The sequence below is a fragment of the Psittacula echo genome (genome assembly GCF_963264785.1).
Source record: "Psittacula echo genome assembly, chromosome: 5".
Lineage (NCBI taxonomy): Eukaryota > Metazoa > Chordata > Aves > Psittaciformes > Psittacidae > Psittacula > Psittacula echo.
The window spans coordinates 28,844,196-28,862,769 of NC_137739.1; the positions used below are offsets into that span (position 1 = coordinate 28,844,196).

Here is an 18,574-nt window from a genome sequence, read left to right on the forward strand (position 1 = left end):
TCTATGTCTGTCCCTCTTTTGTAACTTAAAAAGGGTTAAATAGCATTGCCCGAGTGGGTCATGACGTCTCTGCAGGGCATTCCCTATCACAGAGGTGGAAACTACCTGTACAGTTAATTGCAATCACTTACACTTTTTAGGACCCTAATCCATTTGATTGGCACCCCTCATGTTTGCCTATATGTACCATACTATGAGGGCAGCTGGTTAAGAGAGATAGGGAGAGAAAGGGGCTGAGTTAAAGAAAGCATCTTCATTTTCCTAGAAGTACCATAAAAGGTAATTTCTCATCTTGTATTTCCTGTGCTGGTTTAATCGTTCCAGCTACCAAAAGATGTGTTAGCTGACCATAGCTGTCCTTTCTGGCCTTTGAACAGTGAAATACCTCCTCTTTCTTCTGTTCCTACTCTGTAGAACATGGGGGTAAAACCAGAGTTTGGTTTTGTATTTCAAGGTTGCAGTACTTAAACTCTGTACAAGCTCCTATCTTAACCACTTTGGGGGATGAAACACCCTTTTCTGGAGTGGAATTGAAGGGGGAGAAAGAGAAGGGAGAGGAAAACTTAAAGCAAAAATAAATTGAAACTGCTGCTTATGTCATGCAAGGGATTAGATGATTATTCCCTGTGTTCACAAGTTTGCCTGGGTGATCCAGCCTGTTTCTCTTATCTCTTTCAGTCCTGTGCTATAGTTTCACAGAAATGTGAACTCAGTAGTTACTAGGCAGTTTTACCTTGGCTGATTGAGAAATGACATGTGATATATGCACTTTGCACACTTGGAAAGCACCTTCATTTTCCTAGGAGAAGGACCATGAAGGTAATTTCTCTAACTTGTTTTTCCTTTCTGCTAGTTTAATCAGCTTAGCTATTAAAAGATAACACGGGTTTAGGGCTATCATTAGCCCAGCATGGTCATGTGGTTATGCTGGTAATTAGCACTGTTGCTGAACTCAGTGTTACTTTTTCTTTTAATAGGTAACTACATAACAAAAACAGTGCCCACTGCACGTCTAAAGGAGCAAAAGAAAAATGAGCACTCCCCGAATCTGCATTCAATTATTTCTTTAGCAGCTTTCTTCCCTTTTTTCTCCTCTGTGATATTAGTATCTATATCCAAAGCATTTAACTGCTTGAATTGAGATTAAGACACTCCAGTCTAAAATTACAATCCTGCAATCCTCCTGCTCAGCTGCTGTACAAGCTTTGAGGTATCAAAAAACCCTGTGAGGGCTCTGAGAGGGTCAAGCAACTTGCATCTGAATCATGATGAAGAAACTCTGTATTGCCTAGTCTGGGTCCCCAAGAGCTCAGTTTGGTCAGCATCCCAGGTCCTAGGCATGCTTCCAGGGTACTGGACTCTTCACAATTTATAGTCCTTGGCAATGATTTCTTTTGAAGCACAGCCACAGGGAGAAGAAAGAGGTGATGGGTGCTCCTTACATACAAAAGTCTAGGTCTTAGTCCACCTAACGAGGCTGCACGATACCAAGTTCCCATTTCCTTCTTTGCCCATGGGAATTTCAACCTGCACCTCTGCAGTGTACCTATAACCACCAGATTACAAGCTCTCCTGATATGGGAATGTGCTGCCAACCTCCTGTCAGGCCAGCAGGACCAGAGTAAGATGAGTGCTGCTGTAGCCCAGTCATCGAAGCCAACTACCTGAGCCTACTCTGGGTGCTGCAAGTGTATGTTTTCTGCTGAATGTTTAATGGATATTTAATTCAGGTCTGCTCACCTTTATCCCTAGACTTAGGTTTTAACCTCAGAGGTTTATTGGAAACTATACTTAATTCTTTATTCTGCTTACAGCACAATCTGTTTTATTGTTAGCATAATTTGGTTCTTACGTTAATAATTGATGTAACAGGGTCTTCCCCTGCTCCCCACGATTTCTAATTAACACTATTACATTTGGATGGGAGATAAACTGTAAACATCCAGTCCTTTTATCTGGACAAAAATCCCCACAGGTCATTGTTCAAGTGAAACCACCCTGACATATATACATGGGGTCGGTGGTAGCACAGGAAGCAATGCTAGGACTTCTATTTCTGCATCCATTTTACCATGCAATGAAGTACAAGGAGTCTCCAACAAACTATGTCATGCTGCCTTGTGCTGCACAGGTTTTGACCATGCTGTACCCACTACATCCCTGCTTCCTCTGTTCCTTTAGAAAATGGATGGGAAGAGATCATAAGAGGTACTGAGCTAAGTTTCCTAGTTGTGCAATACATGCAAGAAAGACCACACATATGTATGTGCACACAACCAGCATGCAAAAACAAGATACCTCAGAGAGCTCAAACCATTTAAAAAGACCATATACTACACCTGTGGCAACAGGACAGCGTCAAACCTGACAGAGGATCCCTCACAGCTCTTTACTACAGTCCAATTCACTGTTGCTAGCATACTGAGCAGCCCTTAAACTTACCAGATAAAAGACATCACAGTCTCTGGTCCACTGAGGATTTTCTACAGGTGGATTAGACATACTGATACTTGCAGGCACTTATCAATGGCAATGTAATTGCTTTAATTATAGCATTGATATCATCCCTCCCATAGTGAGGGAAACGGGATGGCTAAAACACTCAAGGCTCAGGTTAAAATCAAATGGGTTGATGCCAAAGCTTCCCTCTATGCCTATGCTCTCTCCAGCAGGCCCACAGGGATGGTATGGAGGTCCCATCCTATTCCCCAACAGATTTGTCTCAGAAATGCTAATAGGATCAGTGCTGGGAATGAGATTAGAAAACTGAATTTTGAACATTTTGTTTCAACTAAATGGATTAACTTGTGAGTTTGGTACAGCCAAACATCCACGTTCACCCTCAGGAGCATAACTATGAAATCATTGTTCAGAAATGCTCCTTTCCTCTTCTTAAAGCTACTTAGTTTTCACAATTTTAACAAGATGTTGGGCTAAACATTAAGTAATTAAAATTCTTTAAAGGGCTTTACTCTCTCCTGAGCTATGAGGGTGATAAACGATTTTGTAAGGGCTATGGTTAAATCAGATGTGTTTGTGTCTCAGCTGACCTTACTCTACAAGTATTCATCTAGTGTTAACACAGCTGGGGACCTTTTGGTGCAAGGCACCCAATTGTTCCACTCTTTCTAGGTCTGTTCCATAAGTGGAACTTGTCAGTGCCCAGAATAATTAACTACAATCAGATTAAAACCGGTTTAGATTATGGTTTCATGTCTGAGCTGATCAAATGGCCAGATGTCACCAGTGGGGAAGTTCAGCTCCAGACCTGTATGTAGGTGCTCCCACTGCCTGCTCCTGTGGGGAAACTCAAGCCTGCAAGCTCTGCCAACTGGAAACCAGTAACACTTCACAGGGTACCCCCCTGTCCTGAATGACCAAAGGGAAGACAACACATTGATAGGGACAGGACCAGGGTCATCCTGGCATAGGTGGCACAGGAGACCACATGCTCACGGTCTTTTATTATGGCTATGCAGCAACTGGCGGTGCAATGCTGCTGAAGGGGTACAGTCCTGCTTCCCCTCCTCTGGTGCCATTATCTAGCAATTGCAAAGCCACAGGATGAGTTGGCTTGGCAGCCTATGCCACTGCTTGGGAAGATAAGCTTGTTCTCCAAGGTGTGGCAGAGCTGCTGAGTCACAGAGCCCCCAGCAAAAGCTCCCTGTAGTGTTTGGCACCTCTGTACTTGGGTCCAACCAGCTTCAGGAGATAGTAGGAGATAGTAGCAGCTATGGGTGAGGGTTAATGGTGTGCAGTGAGCAAACATGCTCAGCATTGGTTGATGGGTTGGTGGTGACTGAGCAAGCTCATAGTTTTTTTTATTTGCATACCACTTTATCTTGAGGAAGTGGCTGACTTGAATTATTAGAGGAACCCATCAGAAGTGGCTGTCTCTGGAAGTGCAACAGGCAGCAGCCATCACAATGTTAAGATACTGACATTTGCAATCAAATAACCCATTTAGTAAAACATTCTCAAGTTTCAGGTCACAGACCATGCCTGTAAGTTCTCAGTTTCTCTGCCAGTGATTCAATGCTACAGCCACACAAAGCATGCTAGGTTTTTGTTTGGTTTTTTTTTTTTTTTATCTGATTTGCCTGTAATCACAGGTACAGGAATGGTGTGGAGGTCTTCAAATTTGCACACACAAGTCCCAGGGATACAGGACTGTGATTTCAGAATTTTGCCTCTGGTTCAGCTTACTGTGTGACATTGGGTAAGCCATGTAGCCTCTTCATATTCAACTTCTCAGCAGTGCTTTGAGATCCTCCTTGTAGACATGAAGTATTTTTGCCTTGAGGTAGTAGCACCCTAGCATTACCAACTGCTATGGCAATGGTAGTGTCAGCTAGACAGTTGTAGTTTTAAAAAAGAATTATACAAAATCAAGATTTACAAATATGTTGACAGGAACTCTGTCCCCAAACCTTTTCAGAATTGAGATGGTGGTTATAAAGCCCTTGGAAACCAGGAATGTGCCAGTACAAACATCATCCTGCCCCTTTAAAAACCTAGTTGCTTGTCCTGAGAATGACATTTAACTTTGTACTCTCATTTATTCATTATTTGAACTCATTCACCATTCTTTCCTATTAACACCCTGCTCTCAGTTTCCAGTACAATATCTCTCCTATAGACTGTCATTGACAACTGACAATACACCAGAATTGCCTCTATACACTTTATATTGTGAAATCTCCATTTGTTGTAGTCAATGCAGGTACTCACTGCTAGAACATGCAAGGGGCATGACACAGATGAAACAAAACAAAAATCAGACCCAGTGAAAGAAAAAGAAGACAGCTAAAATAAATGTGGAACAAATGCAGTCTAGAGAGCTTTCTGGACTGAGCACCAGCTGAAATAGTGAAAAAAGAAACAATGTCCCATTTCATGCTGGTTGTTTTGAGGATAAACATTTTCAGTATATTTTACTAAATAAATCTGCTAGAGTGAAAAAGAAAACAAAAAAAAAGCTTCACACTCAGAGACCTAACTGTGTAACTCTGTGGATCAATACATTTCACACTGCTGCGTTTTTACCATGTGTTTCCGACACATGAAAATCACACGCATGCATAATTGCTGCAGCTCTACTAACTTATTCAGGCAGAATAAGATGATCATGTGTCTGAGCTGGCAGCCAACATTCTCCTCCTAAGGGAAGCAACCCAGTGGGCCCATGGTTTGGGGATGTCTTCTGTTCACAGATGTTTTGTGAAATAAGGATGTGTCATCCTACACTGGTGGGTAACGTGAACAAGTAGGGTAAAGTGTGCTGTGAGTCCATCTCTGGGAGAACCAGGAATGCCTACAGACAGCACAGGAGCCAAAGCTTGGTCATCTGGTGGGAAAGATGTAGGAACAAAAAGCAAGCTGGCACTCTGTCCAGCCTTTTATGCAACAGGCATTACAAAACCAAGCACCTGAGTAGCTGGCAAGTTTCTGCTGTGTGAGTGCCTGGACACAGCACAAAGACCAGGACATGTTAGCCATTTTGCAGCTGTTGTAAATCTAATGGCTACCTTACTCTTTAGAAGTAGGCATCTTAACCTGTCTTTCTGTATTTAAAGTGATAAAAACCGAGCAGCCTATGTCTTGCTTTAAAGTTTTCCTCAACACAATACCAGTGTGAACTGGAAGATGCGGACTGTCTCTGATTTGCAGGTAAAAATCAGTCCTTACTGTGAAAAAGAGAGTACACACAGAAAGTTAAGCACACAGCTTTACCAGTTACATCTTCCCTTTGTCCACAAAACAACTTGAAGATGTTTCATGCAGAGACAGGCTCCCATTAAGACCTGTCTCTATAGACAGGTCTTGTAGCTCAAAATTTGAGCCTATTTCTAGTTTGACTCACTGTTTGTCTCCTGAAAAAGAAACTGCTTTCTGCAGCAGCACCCTCAATATTTATGTCTCTTTGTAATATTAATAATTTTGTTTTAATGGGAGCAGATCTGCTGAGTTGGACATTGATTTACAATAGGATGTAAGTACAGTTGTACTGAGCTTAACTTTGTATGTCAGATGAGCATGTGAAAGATGTGAAGATACATTATTCAAAGGAGACTTGCTTCATCCTAAATTGCTGATTCACAATGAAGTCAAAGAAATGTATTGTCTTCCCCTTACTTTGGTATATGAAATAAACAGAGCTATCTGTGCTACTCTTCAGTTTTCATCTGTCCGATGTAAGGTGCCTGCAAGAACTACCTTACCATTGGAAGTGTTCAAGGGCAGGTTGGACGAGAAAACCCCACCAAAACCAGACAAAATGCAACCAGACACAGTGGTTACTTGTGCTGCCCACAGGTGAAGAACTGTTGATCAGTGAGGTAGTCTTCTCCAGGGATTGGGATCTCATCCTGTCAGTTTGAAATCTAGAGATCTGTGCTGAGGGGTGAAAGAGCAGCAGCCAGAGGGGTCACTGCCGCTTTAGATAAGAGATAGTTCATAGCATCACAGAATGGTTTGGGTTGGAAGGGACCTTAAAGCTCATCCAGTTCCAACCTCCTGCCACGGGCAGGGACACCTTCCACTAGACCAGGTTGCTCCAAGCCCCATCCAACCTGGCCTTGAACACGGCCAAGGATGGGGCAGCCACAGCTGCTCTGGGCACCCTGTGCCAGGGCCTCACCACCCTCACAGGGAAGAATTTATTCCTGGTAACCAATCTAAATCTCCCCTTTGTCAGTTTAAAGCCGTTCCCCTCATCCTGTCAGCACTTCGGAAAGGTTTGTGAGGGAAGACCGTGGCCAGAGTGCACTCGTCCCTCCAAGACACATGGAGTGAATCACACGATGAGTGTTTTTTGGCCAGCTGAGGGACACACAAGGCCACCTGCCCAGCTACCTGCCGCCCAAGCTTCCAACTAGAAGCCCTTGCCAGAGGTGTTGCAAAGCTGCTGCCTTAGCCAGCAGCACCGCCGGCGGCAGGCAGGTAAGGCGGCCGGGGCCCGGGCGCCTGCACGTCCTCTGGCTTTCACACACGTGTATCCTGGTGCGCTGCCGTTAAAACACACTGCAGGCTCTCAGGCAGAAGTCCACCGGGAGACCAAGGACCGCGACCCCCGCCTCTGCCGCACTCACCCCGCAGGCTCTGCCGCCTGACCCAATTCCCCTCACCGGAACCCCCCTCCCCACCTCACCCGCTTGTTGTCAGGCAGCTTGGCGCCCGCGCCGCGCCCTGAGGGGCGGGGCTCTGCCCGCTGGCCAATGGCTAGGCGGGGGGGCGAGGCTACGGAGACGTCATAGCCACAAGCGGGCGGGCGGGCGAGGGCCCGCACTTCCCGCTGGTGCCGGGCCTGAGCCCCGCCTGTCGTGATTGGGCGGAGAGGGTTTATTCTTAACAGGAACCTGCTCTTTCTATTGGGTGAGGGGAACGCCCGTCAGGCGACGTCACCTTGTTGCTAAGTCAGGAAGGTGGGTAGCCAGACGCTCCCGCCCCATGCGATGATTGGCCAATATGAAGCCGAGAGCCCGCCGCCGTCGCCCCTCGTACCCAGTTGCAGCCGCGCAGCTGAGTGACTGACATCTACCAGACTGCCAGTGAGAGGCCGAGCTCCGCACACTGCCCAGTAGAAAGACGTGAGTTGAGGAGGGGGGTGGAGCTGGGGCGGTATGATTGGCAGGCGGGGCGGACGGAGAGGAGGGCTCCCAGGAGCTGATATGTCCGCCATCTTGGAGCGTCGGTGATGGTGGCAAGTGGTGGTTTTTTGGCCTGACCGGAGGCAGCCTGGGGCCTGTGGCGGGGGGACGTGCTTGCCGAGGTACGGGTGGGATTGGCGGTGGGTGAGCTCTCCCTGCCGCAGCTTCGGGCGGACCAGCGCTCCGGTGGTGACTTTTAGGCGGCGGCGCGGGCCTGGTGCCTGCTCCGCTCCGCGCAGAGAGCTGCGGACGGTTCTCAGGAGCCGCTGGGTCCGGGCTGGCAGAACTACCGGGGCCTGCCGCGTGCGGCGCCGCCTCGCTCACGCCCACTAAGCACCCAGTGCCTGGGCCAGGCGCGGCGGGTCGCGGCGCGGCTGCTGCGGGCCTGGGCGCGGTGGGGAAGGCCTAGCCCGCGCTGGAGGGAGCTCTGCCTCTTTCTTCCCGCGACCGTGACGTTAGGTCCTCCGGCAGCTGCCCCGAAGCTTCTTCCCGGCATCCTTGTGGTTTCGACCCGGCTGGGGAGCCGGCCGGTAGCCGCGGGAGGCGGGGACGCCGCGGCCCTTCCACGGCAGCTTTTGGGCGCGGAGCCTTGGCGGCCTCGGGCAGCGCGGGAGCGGGTCATGGCGCGGTTGGTTCTGGCGGGTGGCGCATTGTTCCCCGGTAGAGCAGAGGAGATCCGAGCGCGGTGAATGGTGTCGTCTAAGTGGTGGAGGAGGCTGGCTGCAGAACTCTGTCGCCCGGCAGTCACTTGGGCTGTTTCTTTAACTTAGAGAACTTTATTCTGGCTTTACTGTTATCTCTCCCGTAATAAACCAGATAAGCGTTACTGATAGGAAATTTTGCATTTGCTTTCCTTCTTTAAAACCAAAACCAGTGCCTCAGTATTTCTCTGAGTACGTAGCTGCTTTTTTGTTGTCGGGGACGTGAGGGAGTTTTTTTTGGGGGAGTTTGTGATGTTTCATTTATTTATTAACCAGACAGATTTTTTCAGTTAGAAGTTTTTAAGAACATAGCGGTGTTTGGGTTCTGAAAGTTCTTCAGGTTTTGTTTTGCTTTAGTCGCTAAGAACTTTTTGAAGTGTAAACGGGAATAAAATGTTATAGGCTTCTTTGACAAGTACAACTGAGGCTAAAGATCACGTCTGTGAGGGTAAGTTAGATCAGTAGGATACTTGTTATAGGTGTGTTGCTATTTTAAAGAAATTGTTCTGACTGGAGGAGTACAGGAAACTTGTGAGTGGGTGGATAGCTTTAGAAAATATTCTCTGTGAGATGTTGACAACTTAGAAATGAAAGATGAAGTTACTGCTAGTGATAGTTCTTAAGTTTAAAATCTTCAGGGAAAGGGTTCTAAATGTCCTGTAATGGCACGGGGTGTGTATGGTGTGGGTTTGGTTTTATTTTAATTGATGACTATTAAGCTGGCTTAAGATTTCCAGGTAGTAAAGTAACCTGTGAACTGCACAAGTACGTGTGCCTTTCTTTTTCTGTTTTTTTTTTTTTTTCCCCGTTTGGAATGATGAAAGATGAGAAGTGTCCCTGTTTCAGCGTTCCAAATAGATTACTGCAGTTATTTGAAGTGCAATGTGTATTTTCAGTACAGCATACATTCTGGTAAGAGTCTGTGATTATGTATTACTTATTTATGGTTTCAGTAGTGAGGCATGGACTCCCTGTAGCTTGCAATAGTCTTTATTGTACATATATAAAAGAACTATACAGAATTATTTTTTATATATAACTTGTTATCGAGACTTCATGCAAATGTAGTATCTAGTCTGTATGTTTATTTCTTACCAGTTTGTAATTGTAGTGCTTGTTTAAATTCACTTAAGTGATTTGTTTTCTCTACCTGTGATGTTGCTTGAGCGTATGTGATGCTTTCTGAGTGAAAGCAGAATACATATGTGGTATTGAATTCTGCACTTTATGAGGTACTAAAGAAATTTATCTTCTACAACTTTTAGACTTTATTTTGGCTGGAAAAACTGCTGAAAAGGTTTGTTTACAATGAACTTCAGGCAAACACAGAGTTAAACTGAAAGTTGTAGTTTAGAAATTCAGGAAAAACAGCCTAACAGGAATGTCTTTAAGCAGGGTAGTGCATTATAGTTTCTTTGTAAGCAAGTTAGATTTATATGTAAATTGCTGTGACTGTAATATCTTTAGATTCTTTTAAACATAAATCAACTAGCCATTTTTATTCCCTATGAAACTAAAGATACTGAGTAGTTTGCATGTTTCTTCACAACACTCCCTGCAAACTGTTCACTGTACTGCTGTGGATATACTGAAGTGAGCAGATATGACTGTTTCCTTCAGAACCCTTCTCTGTTGCACTTACAGAGGTGATGCTATAACCTGTATACCAATCAGAGAATCAGATGATATTCTACGAGTGTAATTCAAATTAATGGAACTTGGATTTAGCAGTATTAAAGCAGAAAAATATGTATGTAGTTTTAGTATTAACAGATTAACAGGCTGTTAGAGACTGAAGTCTATTGTTATGGCTCAACAGCTTTGCAGCTTAAGCTTGAAATGCATGTACTGTGCAATACTAAGAAGCTGGCTCAAAAAAAAAATAGCATGGGATTGAAACAGTGGAAGGGAGAAATGCATTGAAGGACTGTCTGGTATACTCTCCTTTCTCTCCATTGGTGTCCTCTTTCATCCATGTGTTTAAAAAGCATTGAAGTGTTTACTTAACTCTGCAGTTTAGGATTACTTAGTATCAGTATATTGAAATAAGATGCTTTCTAGCTTCAGTGTTCTAGCATACTACACAACATCCTTGTAGATAGGAGGCTTGTGTATTCACTTCTCACATATAATTGGGTTTATTGGTGGCCTTTGGAAGTTATGATGAAAACCATGCCTTTTCTGCTTGCACAGTTGAGGGACTGGTATGAGCATGATGATCTGTTTCTGTAGTAATGTAGCATGTTTTAAGCATGTTTTCTGCTGTCTAGATTTGGTTCTTATAGTAGCACCTTTATTTGTGACTCTTAAGATTGCTGGGTACTCTTATGTTATTTCATATGTCAGGTTTAGGAATAGTGTGTTATTCCAAAGTAGACACCACATCCAAATTCTAGAAGACCAGATGTCTGACTGGATTATCCTAAGAGCAAGATGGGGAGTCATTGTGGAAAAACTTTCCACAGTAATAAAACATGTAGGGATAAATAAGAATAATATCTTGCTTGTCTCATCTTCCTTTGTCAAGTTGGAGGAAGAGAGTAAAGAACTTGGAAAACTACTTAGTGATCAAGTTTGATCCTGATACTTTGGGGTGGGAGGCAAGCCTGAAAGATCAATCAAAAAATATGTAGAGAGTACAAACATAATGTTGAAAACTTTGCACAGCATGTGTAATTGTGGTGTGTCAGGGTGCCAGTATCTGTTTTAGAAACCATATGCTACTAAGCAGCTAAAATAAAATGTTTTTCTAATCTTGGATATTATATGCAGCTCTATAGCTAGTTTGGGACATTTCTTAGGAAATAGGATAGACTGAATTGGTAGGATCAGAAAGATCTATAAACTATTAACAGCTTGCTTGTTTATGGAATAGTTCTTCACATAATATTTGGGAAAAATATCTGTTACTGTAAAATGCAAGAGTCTTCACGACCTGTGTTTACTTAGTAACTTCCATAAAGTGTCAAGAAACATGTTTGCAGTGGTGTATGTGGTTTGGAGTGGGAGCAAAAGTTCCTGACTGATCCTTTGACTGTTCTCTCATTACTCTCTGTAGTCAACCGCTAATCCTGTTAAATGGGAGTATCTTTTCCTCTTCCATGGGACTTAAGAACTTAAAATGCTCAGTGACCTATCTATACAATGTGTTGCATGCCAGCAGTGGGGAAAAAAAGTACTAAGAGGACCTCAGCATACAACCATATGGAACTGTGAAGCTGTAATACACTGTACTGAAGTGGTGGTATACGTTGTTAGGCAAAACGGCTAAGGAGAGAACCTGTGAAATTGGTAGTGAGAGTTTGGTTGAAGGCATGAAGGGAGGCAGAGCTGCATTAAAAAACCATATATGTACACACAAGCAGAAATGCCCCCATAGTGAGATTAAAGGGTTAGTTTCTTTGGCCAAAGTTTTGAGAACATTTCTGTTTAATTTTGAATCTGGTGATGCAGTCTAGGTTGCGCATCTGCAAGGAGATGGAGTACATGGCTTAGTGGTCTCCATCCTGTGTTCACAGAGTCTTCTGGAAAATGAGCACTGAAAGACCGTAGGCCAGTGCTTGTCAGTTGTGCTGAAATATATTTCTAAACATGAAAAAGTTGTTTAATGATGACAAAGCAGGTCCTGGGTGAGGCTTGTGAAAGGGCCATGTGACTTCCAGTTTGGTAGCAAAACGTGGTTGGGATTGAGGATGGAAACTCCTAGGGTTTTTTAGTACAAACTAGTGACTTGTTCCTAGGTTTATTAAATATGTTCTAGAATATAGCATTTCCAATACTAAAAGCATTCTCATTTTTAGTATGTATGAAATGAATCCTAGGCCTTTTTTTATCCCTGCTGTGCAGTGCCACAAGTCCCTACCTTCAATGACCATAGGCAGGATTTCTAACTGGATCCAAGTATATAAAGTAAAATTCTATTGTCCTGATTTGAATTTCTAGATGTTTTTTTGGAGTGAAGCTCCTTGTTTCCCAAACTAGTAGTAGAGAGAAGGATGCTTCCTGTAAATGTACGTTAGTCACCTCTAGAAGAACAGAGTGTAAGACCCTAGTACCTGCATAGGTGATGCACTTTTTTTCCCACTGTAGTCGTGCCATAATTGATAAATCAAAAAGCAAGTTAATGAAAGCCCAAGTAGTGGGCAGTGCTAGTATGGATGTGACTCCATTGGTTTTTTTAATCATGTATCATAACTGGTTTGAGGGGTTGAGTTGGAGCAGAAAACAAAGGAGTAATAGACAGAAAAACGGCTAGGTTTGCTACAAATTGGTATTATTTCAATACCTGGAGTATCAGCCACTGCTCCAGAGGGTGGATTTCTGCATCTTTGTACCAGAATGTCTATATAGTTAGTGTTTCTTACATAGAAACTGTAAAAATACAATGCTATTAGCTTTTATTTTGTGTAACTATGGTGGAAACTCTGTCTTGTGAGTTGTTTGGTGTTTTTTACTAAGTTACAATAGGGTAAAAGTCATAGGTAAGGCCTTGGTGAAAAAAAACCCTGGTGGAAAAAAAACTCTTCTTTTGTGAAATACACTGTAACATTGCCTTTAGAACAGACATAGGACTGTCTTCATATTCTGTTCTTGCTTATCATGTACTTCTTTGACCAGTCTCTAATATAAAAGAGATTAGCTGGAACCTTTAGGACTGGTTCGAACTGCAGTAATTCACATTATTTCTTCTGTTACTGCCTTGGCAAACTTGCCAAATACCCAAGTATCTTTGGAAGCTAACTTCTAGAAAACTAGTAGTAGATGACATTTGTTTGAGAAAATTAGCTGCTGTCACCAAACATCTTGAAAAAAAGAAGGAAAGTGACAAGCAAGCATTCCATCAAAGGATCCTTCTGTGTGTGTACTTGCGATGGGCTCATTGTTACAGCTTCAAGCCACATTTAATGGCAGAAACATGTATGCTGAACATTGAGTTTGTTTAGCTGAAATTTGGCTGATGAGGTGGTAAAGATAACATTAATGAAAGGTCTACATTTTTTAATGGTCAACATAAAGAACTAAATGAATCTTCTTATGCTACTTGCCTTTACTGTAGTGATTAGTGTGCTGGTTTTGTTTTAACAACTGCTTTAAAGAAGGGAAATGAAGGAAGATTTAAAGGCAACACAGGTAAAAATGCAGCAGTTGATAAAAGTTGGTGTGAGACCACTGCATAACTTGTTGAGCTCTGTAGATTGCAAGAAAAGATAATTGCTGTTGTGGCTATGAGTTCATAGTAGCTTCAGTGCTTAATTTTAATTAACTGCTAGATACTTGTAAAACTTCACAATTCCTTCTGTGAAATTACTGAGTCCTTCCTGTTGCTTTACCAGTGGTGTTATGGGATGTCTTCCCTCATTTAAAAGGGATCTATTCTGCCATCAGATTATGAAAGCTCTTTCTCTACTTCTGTAGCATCATTGTTTTTTCAGGCTGAGGCTCTCTTCTGGAGTCATTTATAATCCAAAAGCTTACACATTATGCTGTGAAACCAGTAGTGTGTGATTGAGGACTGAACTTGCAACTTTGCTCTTTCTCGACCCATTATAAATGTTTTATTGCTTTTATTTCTCAGTAGTTGTGCCAGGTGCAGTTGTCTTATTAGTATAATCTCAGTCATAGATGAGCATATTGGTTATTTTTTTTTTTTCCTGTGGCTTTGTTACCTGTTACAGCATCGCTCTCCTGCTGTGCTTCAGTATTACTTATTTATTTTGAAAGCTAAAAAAAAAAACCAACCAAAACCAACCAAAAAAAAACCAAACCCAAAACCCACAAACAAACAAAAAGCACACCCCCAAACAAGAAAAAAACCCAGCAAAACAAAAATCCATACACACCCCCAAGAAAACACCAACAAACAAACAAAAAACCAAAAAACTCAAATGAACCTTAACACAGCTGAGTCCATGCTGCTTGGATGCTCTGCTTCAGAAATGGAATTTATAAATATAAATTAATCCCTTGCTCTCCAGTTAAGGAATAAGGAATTCAGTTGTCCAGATTGGAATTGTTGTTGGCCCCTTTATGTACCAGAAGCTGTTCTAAAGTCTCCCCAGAGTCTTCTGTTCTCCAGGCTGAGCAAGCCCAGCCTTCTTCACAGCAGAGGTGCTCCAGCCCTCCGATTCCCTACCATGTTGAAGTTGTAATAGAGTCAACAGTAACATTCAGCTACAGTACTGATCTGTATGAGAGGGAGGGATTATAGATTATCTCCATGTCTATAACTTTTTTAATTTGAAATTGTGAAGATTAAGGTCTTCTCTGGAAATGTGAATTGGTGACTATGATGCTATATAGTGGAACTACAAAGCAGCAGAATGCAAGTGAAAATGGTAAATGTGTTTTACTGCAGAGTGGGTTTCTGTAGAGGAAAAATGAAAAGCAGTGGTGGTGTTCTTCTTGTTATTATTATTATTAGTATTAACTGCAAGCAACAGCCAGTGAATCCATCCCAAAATAACCCTGAAAGCAAACTGGCAGTTGAAAAAAAGTGTTGGAGAGGGAGAGAGTTGAAACTGCCTTTTTTTTGTTGTGGCTAAACCACCTGTAAAGTTTTGTGTCTAGACTTCCAAATGTTTCAGACTAACTTCATTTCTGTGCTGCTTGCTGCCCTAGTGATTTCACTTTATGGAATGGTAATAAGATTTAGTTGACAAAATCTGCATGGAACTCTGAATATTACTTAAAAGGATAGAAGACTTAAGTTCAGGTCTTAAGTAAATTGACTTACAAGTTTTTGGCCAGCAGGGTATTGCTTTTTTAGGGCCCAATTGTGTAATGGTGTAATAAATACTTCACCATTTTAAGTTTTGAGCTAGCATTTTAAATTACTTGCTTTAGGCATGCAGCACAGTAGTTTTCAATACCTATAACATAGGAATGTAACTTTCAGTAACTTTGTTTTGCATTTGGATTAATTATAACATTATTTTGGTAATTTCTAGTTAATGAAGTAGCACTTCTTGATGAAAGTTGAGACCTCTTCTTGCAGTGGGAGAAAGCTGTTGACAGATGTGTTGGGAGCTAAAGAAGGGACTTGTAGGAAGGAATGGGTGCCAGAAGTATTTTTGTGAATTGCTGTAGCCCTGTCTTGAAAAGGCATGAAGAAAATGGGAGGAAACATAGCCAGTTCAAATAAGGGTCATTCCAAAAGATTGTACCCCGAAATTATGACATGTTGCTTGAATGGCTTTTTTTAAACTCTCTTTGCATGTACATGTTGATCACTTAAAATATTGCACAGGTGATGATCACTTCAGTGGAAAGTTTTAGAGTATGAAAGTAATCTCCCTTTGAAAACAGGTTTCTTAAGAAATGCTACTAAATCTTTGAGGTAGACTTGCCCTGTATTTACCACTTGCAGCTATGGTAAAGTTTTGAAAGACACTGTGTAACATGTTTACTCTTCTGATACTCTAGAGAGAAGCACTGAACTAGAGCTTAAAAAGATACTTCTTTTTTTTTCTTTCTTTTTTTTTTTTTTTTTTTAAGATTGCAGAGAAAACAGAATAAGTGGATCTGGTATTTCCATATGATTTTTTGACTTTTTCTTAATAAGTAGGGTGCATGTTGCAGTTAGAAAAAGATTTCCTGCTAGGCAGTCTTGGTTTTTCTAGTAATGTCCATCAAAGTAGAAGATTTCTGTGGGAAAGTCATACTTCTGTTCAGTGGAGGTACCAGAGACATCTGTGTTTGAAAATGTGGTGTAGTTGCAATATGTATCGTTTATAAATGCACAGCATGGCAAAACTTCGATTGCCAGAGTGATTTGCTCAAAGTATGAATTGTCCTGGGGTATGGGGAAAGGAGGAAGAAAGATAATCTTGATAGCCATTTCCAACTCTTGTGTGTCAGTGAACTTTTGTTGTTTTGATGGTCTCTAATTTCTCTTCTAGAATTTATTTTTGCATATACCCAGATAAAAATTATTATAAATCATTTAACTTCTGTAGGTCAGACTTGGTGCAATCTTCTTATTCAAAGCAGTTTTTACTTAGTTTTGTAAGCTGATTCTCTCAGAAAAGGAAAGCTAGTCATGCCACTATCTGTAGTTTCACTAAGTGCTCATTGTTTAAATAACATGAGGCAGGGGGCTTTCTACCACTTTATATGACAGAAATGGTGGTAGAATGCTTCTGGAAGATACTGAGTCTCAATTCAGTTGTCTCTGTCTTGATCAGGTAATCCACCTATTTAGCATCTACTACCTGACATTCTATGTAGAATAATAGAATGGTTTGGGTTGGAAAGGACTTCAAGATCATCTAATTTCAACCTCCAGCCATGGGCAGGGACAGCCTCCCATTAGGTCACTCAGGGGCCCTGTCCAGCCTGGCCTTGAATGCTGCCAGCATTCACAACAAGGACATCCTTTTCCAGTGTCCCTGTATCTATCCTTATATCTAACCTGAATATCCCCTGTTCAAGTTTGAACCTGTTACCCCTTGTCCTATCACTACAGTCCTTGATGAAGAGTCCCTGTCAGCATCCTTGTAGGCCCCCTTCAGATACTGGAAGGCTTCTGTGAGATCTCCACACAGCTTCTCTTTTCTAGGCTGAACAGCCCCAACTTTCTCAGCCTGTTTTCATACAGGAGGTGCTCCAGCCCCCTTATCCTTGTGGCACTCCACTGGACTTAACTCCAGCAGCTCCATACCCTTCTTATGTTGAGAATTGCACACAGTACTCCAGGTGGGATCTCACTAGAGCAGAGTAGAGGGATAGGATCACTCCTTCGACCTGCTGGTCACATTCCTTTTGATGCAGCCCAGTATATGATTGGCTTTCGGGGCTGTGAGTACACACTGAAGCTGGCTCATGTTCAGTTTCTCATTGACCAACACCCCCAAGTCCTTCACTGCAGGGCTGCTCTGAATCACTTCTCTGCTCGACTTGTGGCTGTGCCTGGTATTTCCCTGACCTAGGGGCAGGACCTTGCACTTTGCTTTGCTGAACATCATGAGGTTTGCATTTGCCCTCAAGCATGTCAAGGTCCCTCTGGATGGCATTCCTTCCCTCCAGCATGTCAACTGCACCAAACGGTTGTCATTGGCAAACTTGCTTAGGGTGCACACAATCCTGCTTTCCATGTCACCGACAAAGATGTTGAATAGGATCGGTCCCAACACCAACCCCTGAGGGACACCACTTGTTATTGGTCTGGAGACGGACATTGAGTAGTTGTCCACAACTCTCTGGTGTGGCCATCCAGCCACTTTATCCAGCAGGTAGTCCATCCATCAGATCCATGCCTCTCCAGTTTAGAGACAAGGCTGTTGTGTGGGACACTGTCTTGTGTGGGACTTGTGAAAAGTCCAAGTAGACTAAGTCAGTTGCTCTGCCTCTGTCCATCAGTTCTGGAGTCCCATCATACAAGGCCACCAAATTGGTCTGACAGGATTTGCCCTTAGTGAAGCCATGTTGTCTGTTGCCAGTTGCCTTATTGCTTTTCATGTGACTTAGCATGGCTTCCAGGAGAATCTGCTTCATAATTTTGCCTGGCAGAGGTGAGACCAACTGGTCTGTGGGGATATATTTCCCTTTTTCTAGTCATCAGGAACTTTTGCCTGACTACCATGACTTCTCAAATATGATGGACAGTGGCTTAGTAACTTCACTGATAGTTCCCTCAGAACCTCTGGGCAATCCTTAAATGATCTCAGACCTGATCTTCTCCTACAGTGGGCTTAGGGGCTTTATTCGCCCAGTGCCTGCATACATCTTTTGTGACTTGAGCAGCGTGGTCAGAGCACTTGCCCATGAAGGCTGAGGCAAAGAATTCACTGAGAACCTCAGTCTTCTCCAAATCCAAGATAGCCAGGTCTCCTATTTCCTTCTAGAGAGGGCCCACATTATCCCTAGTCTTTCTTTGGCAGCAACATTCCTATAGAAGACCTTGCTATTATCCTTGACATCTGTGGCCAGACTCAGTTCTAACTGAGCTTTAGCTTTCCTGAACTGATCCCTAGCTTCCTGGACACTACCCTTCTTGGAGCTCTACTTTTGAACATAGGTGTGCATTTGAAATGCAGAAGTGATAACCAAGGAGACTTGAGTAAAGCAAACTTAAGTCCAGTAAACTCCCTTACTTTTTCTTCTCTAGTTAGGCACTTGACGCACAAGGGATTGGCAAGTCTACCAGACATACAGACCTAGAGATCTGCAGATGAGAAGCATCATCTTATATGATCTTATAATGAATATTACATTGCCTTTAGGTTC

The 18,574-nt window shown here is 42.8% G+C and overlaps 1 protein-coding gene across 15 annotated transcripts in view; it reads left to right on the forward strand.

Annotated features, from left to right (window-relative positions):
* The first annotated feature begins 7,305 nt into the window (after positions 1–7,305).
* The window catches only part of PPP6R3 (protein phosphatase 6 regulatory subunit 3), a 58,394-nt gene continuing 47,125 nt past the window's right edge, over positions 7,306–18,574 (forward strand). For 5 of the 15 annotated variants that reach the window (XM_080619246.1, XM_080619233.1, XM_080619245.1 and 2 more), the window contains exon 1: positions 7,626–7,771. The gene's annotated coding sequence lies outside the window, so the exon portion shown is untranslated. Of the gene's footprint in view, positions 7,590–7,619; positions 7,772–8,563; positions 9,263–18,574 lie in introns of those variants that run through there. The other 10 variants (XR_013956996.1, XM_080619236.1, XM_080619238.1 and 7 more) reach the window with 7 other exon arrangements.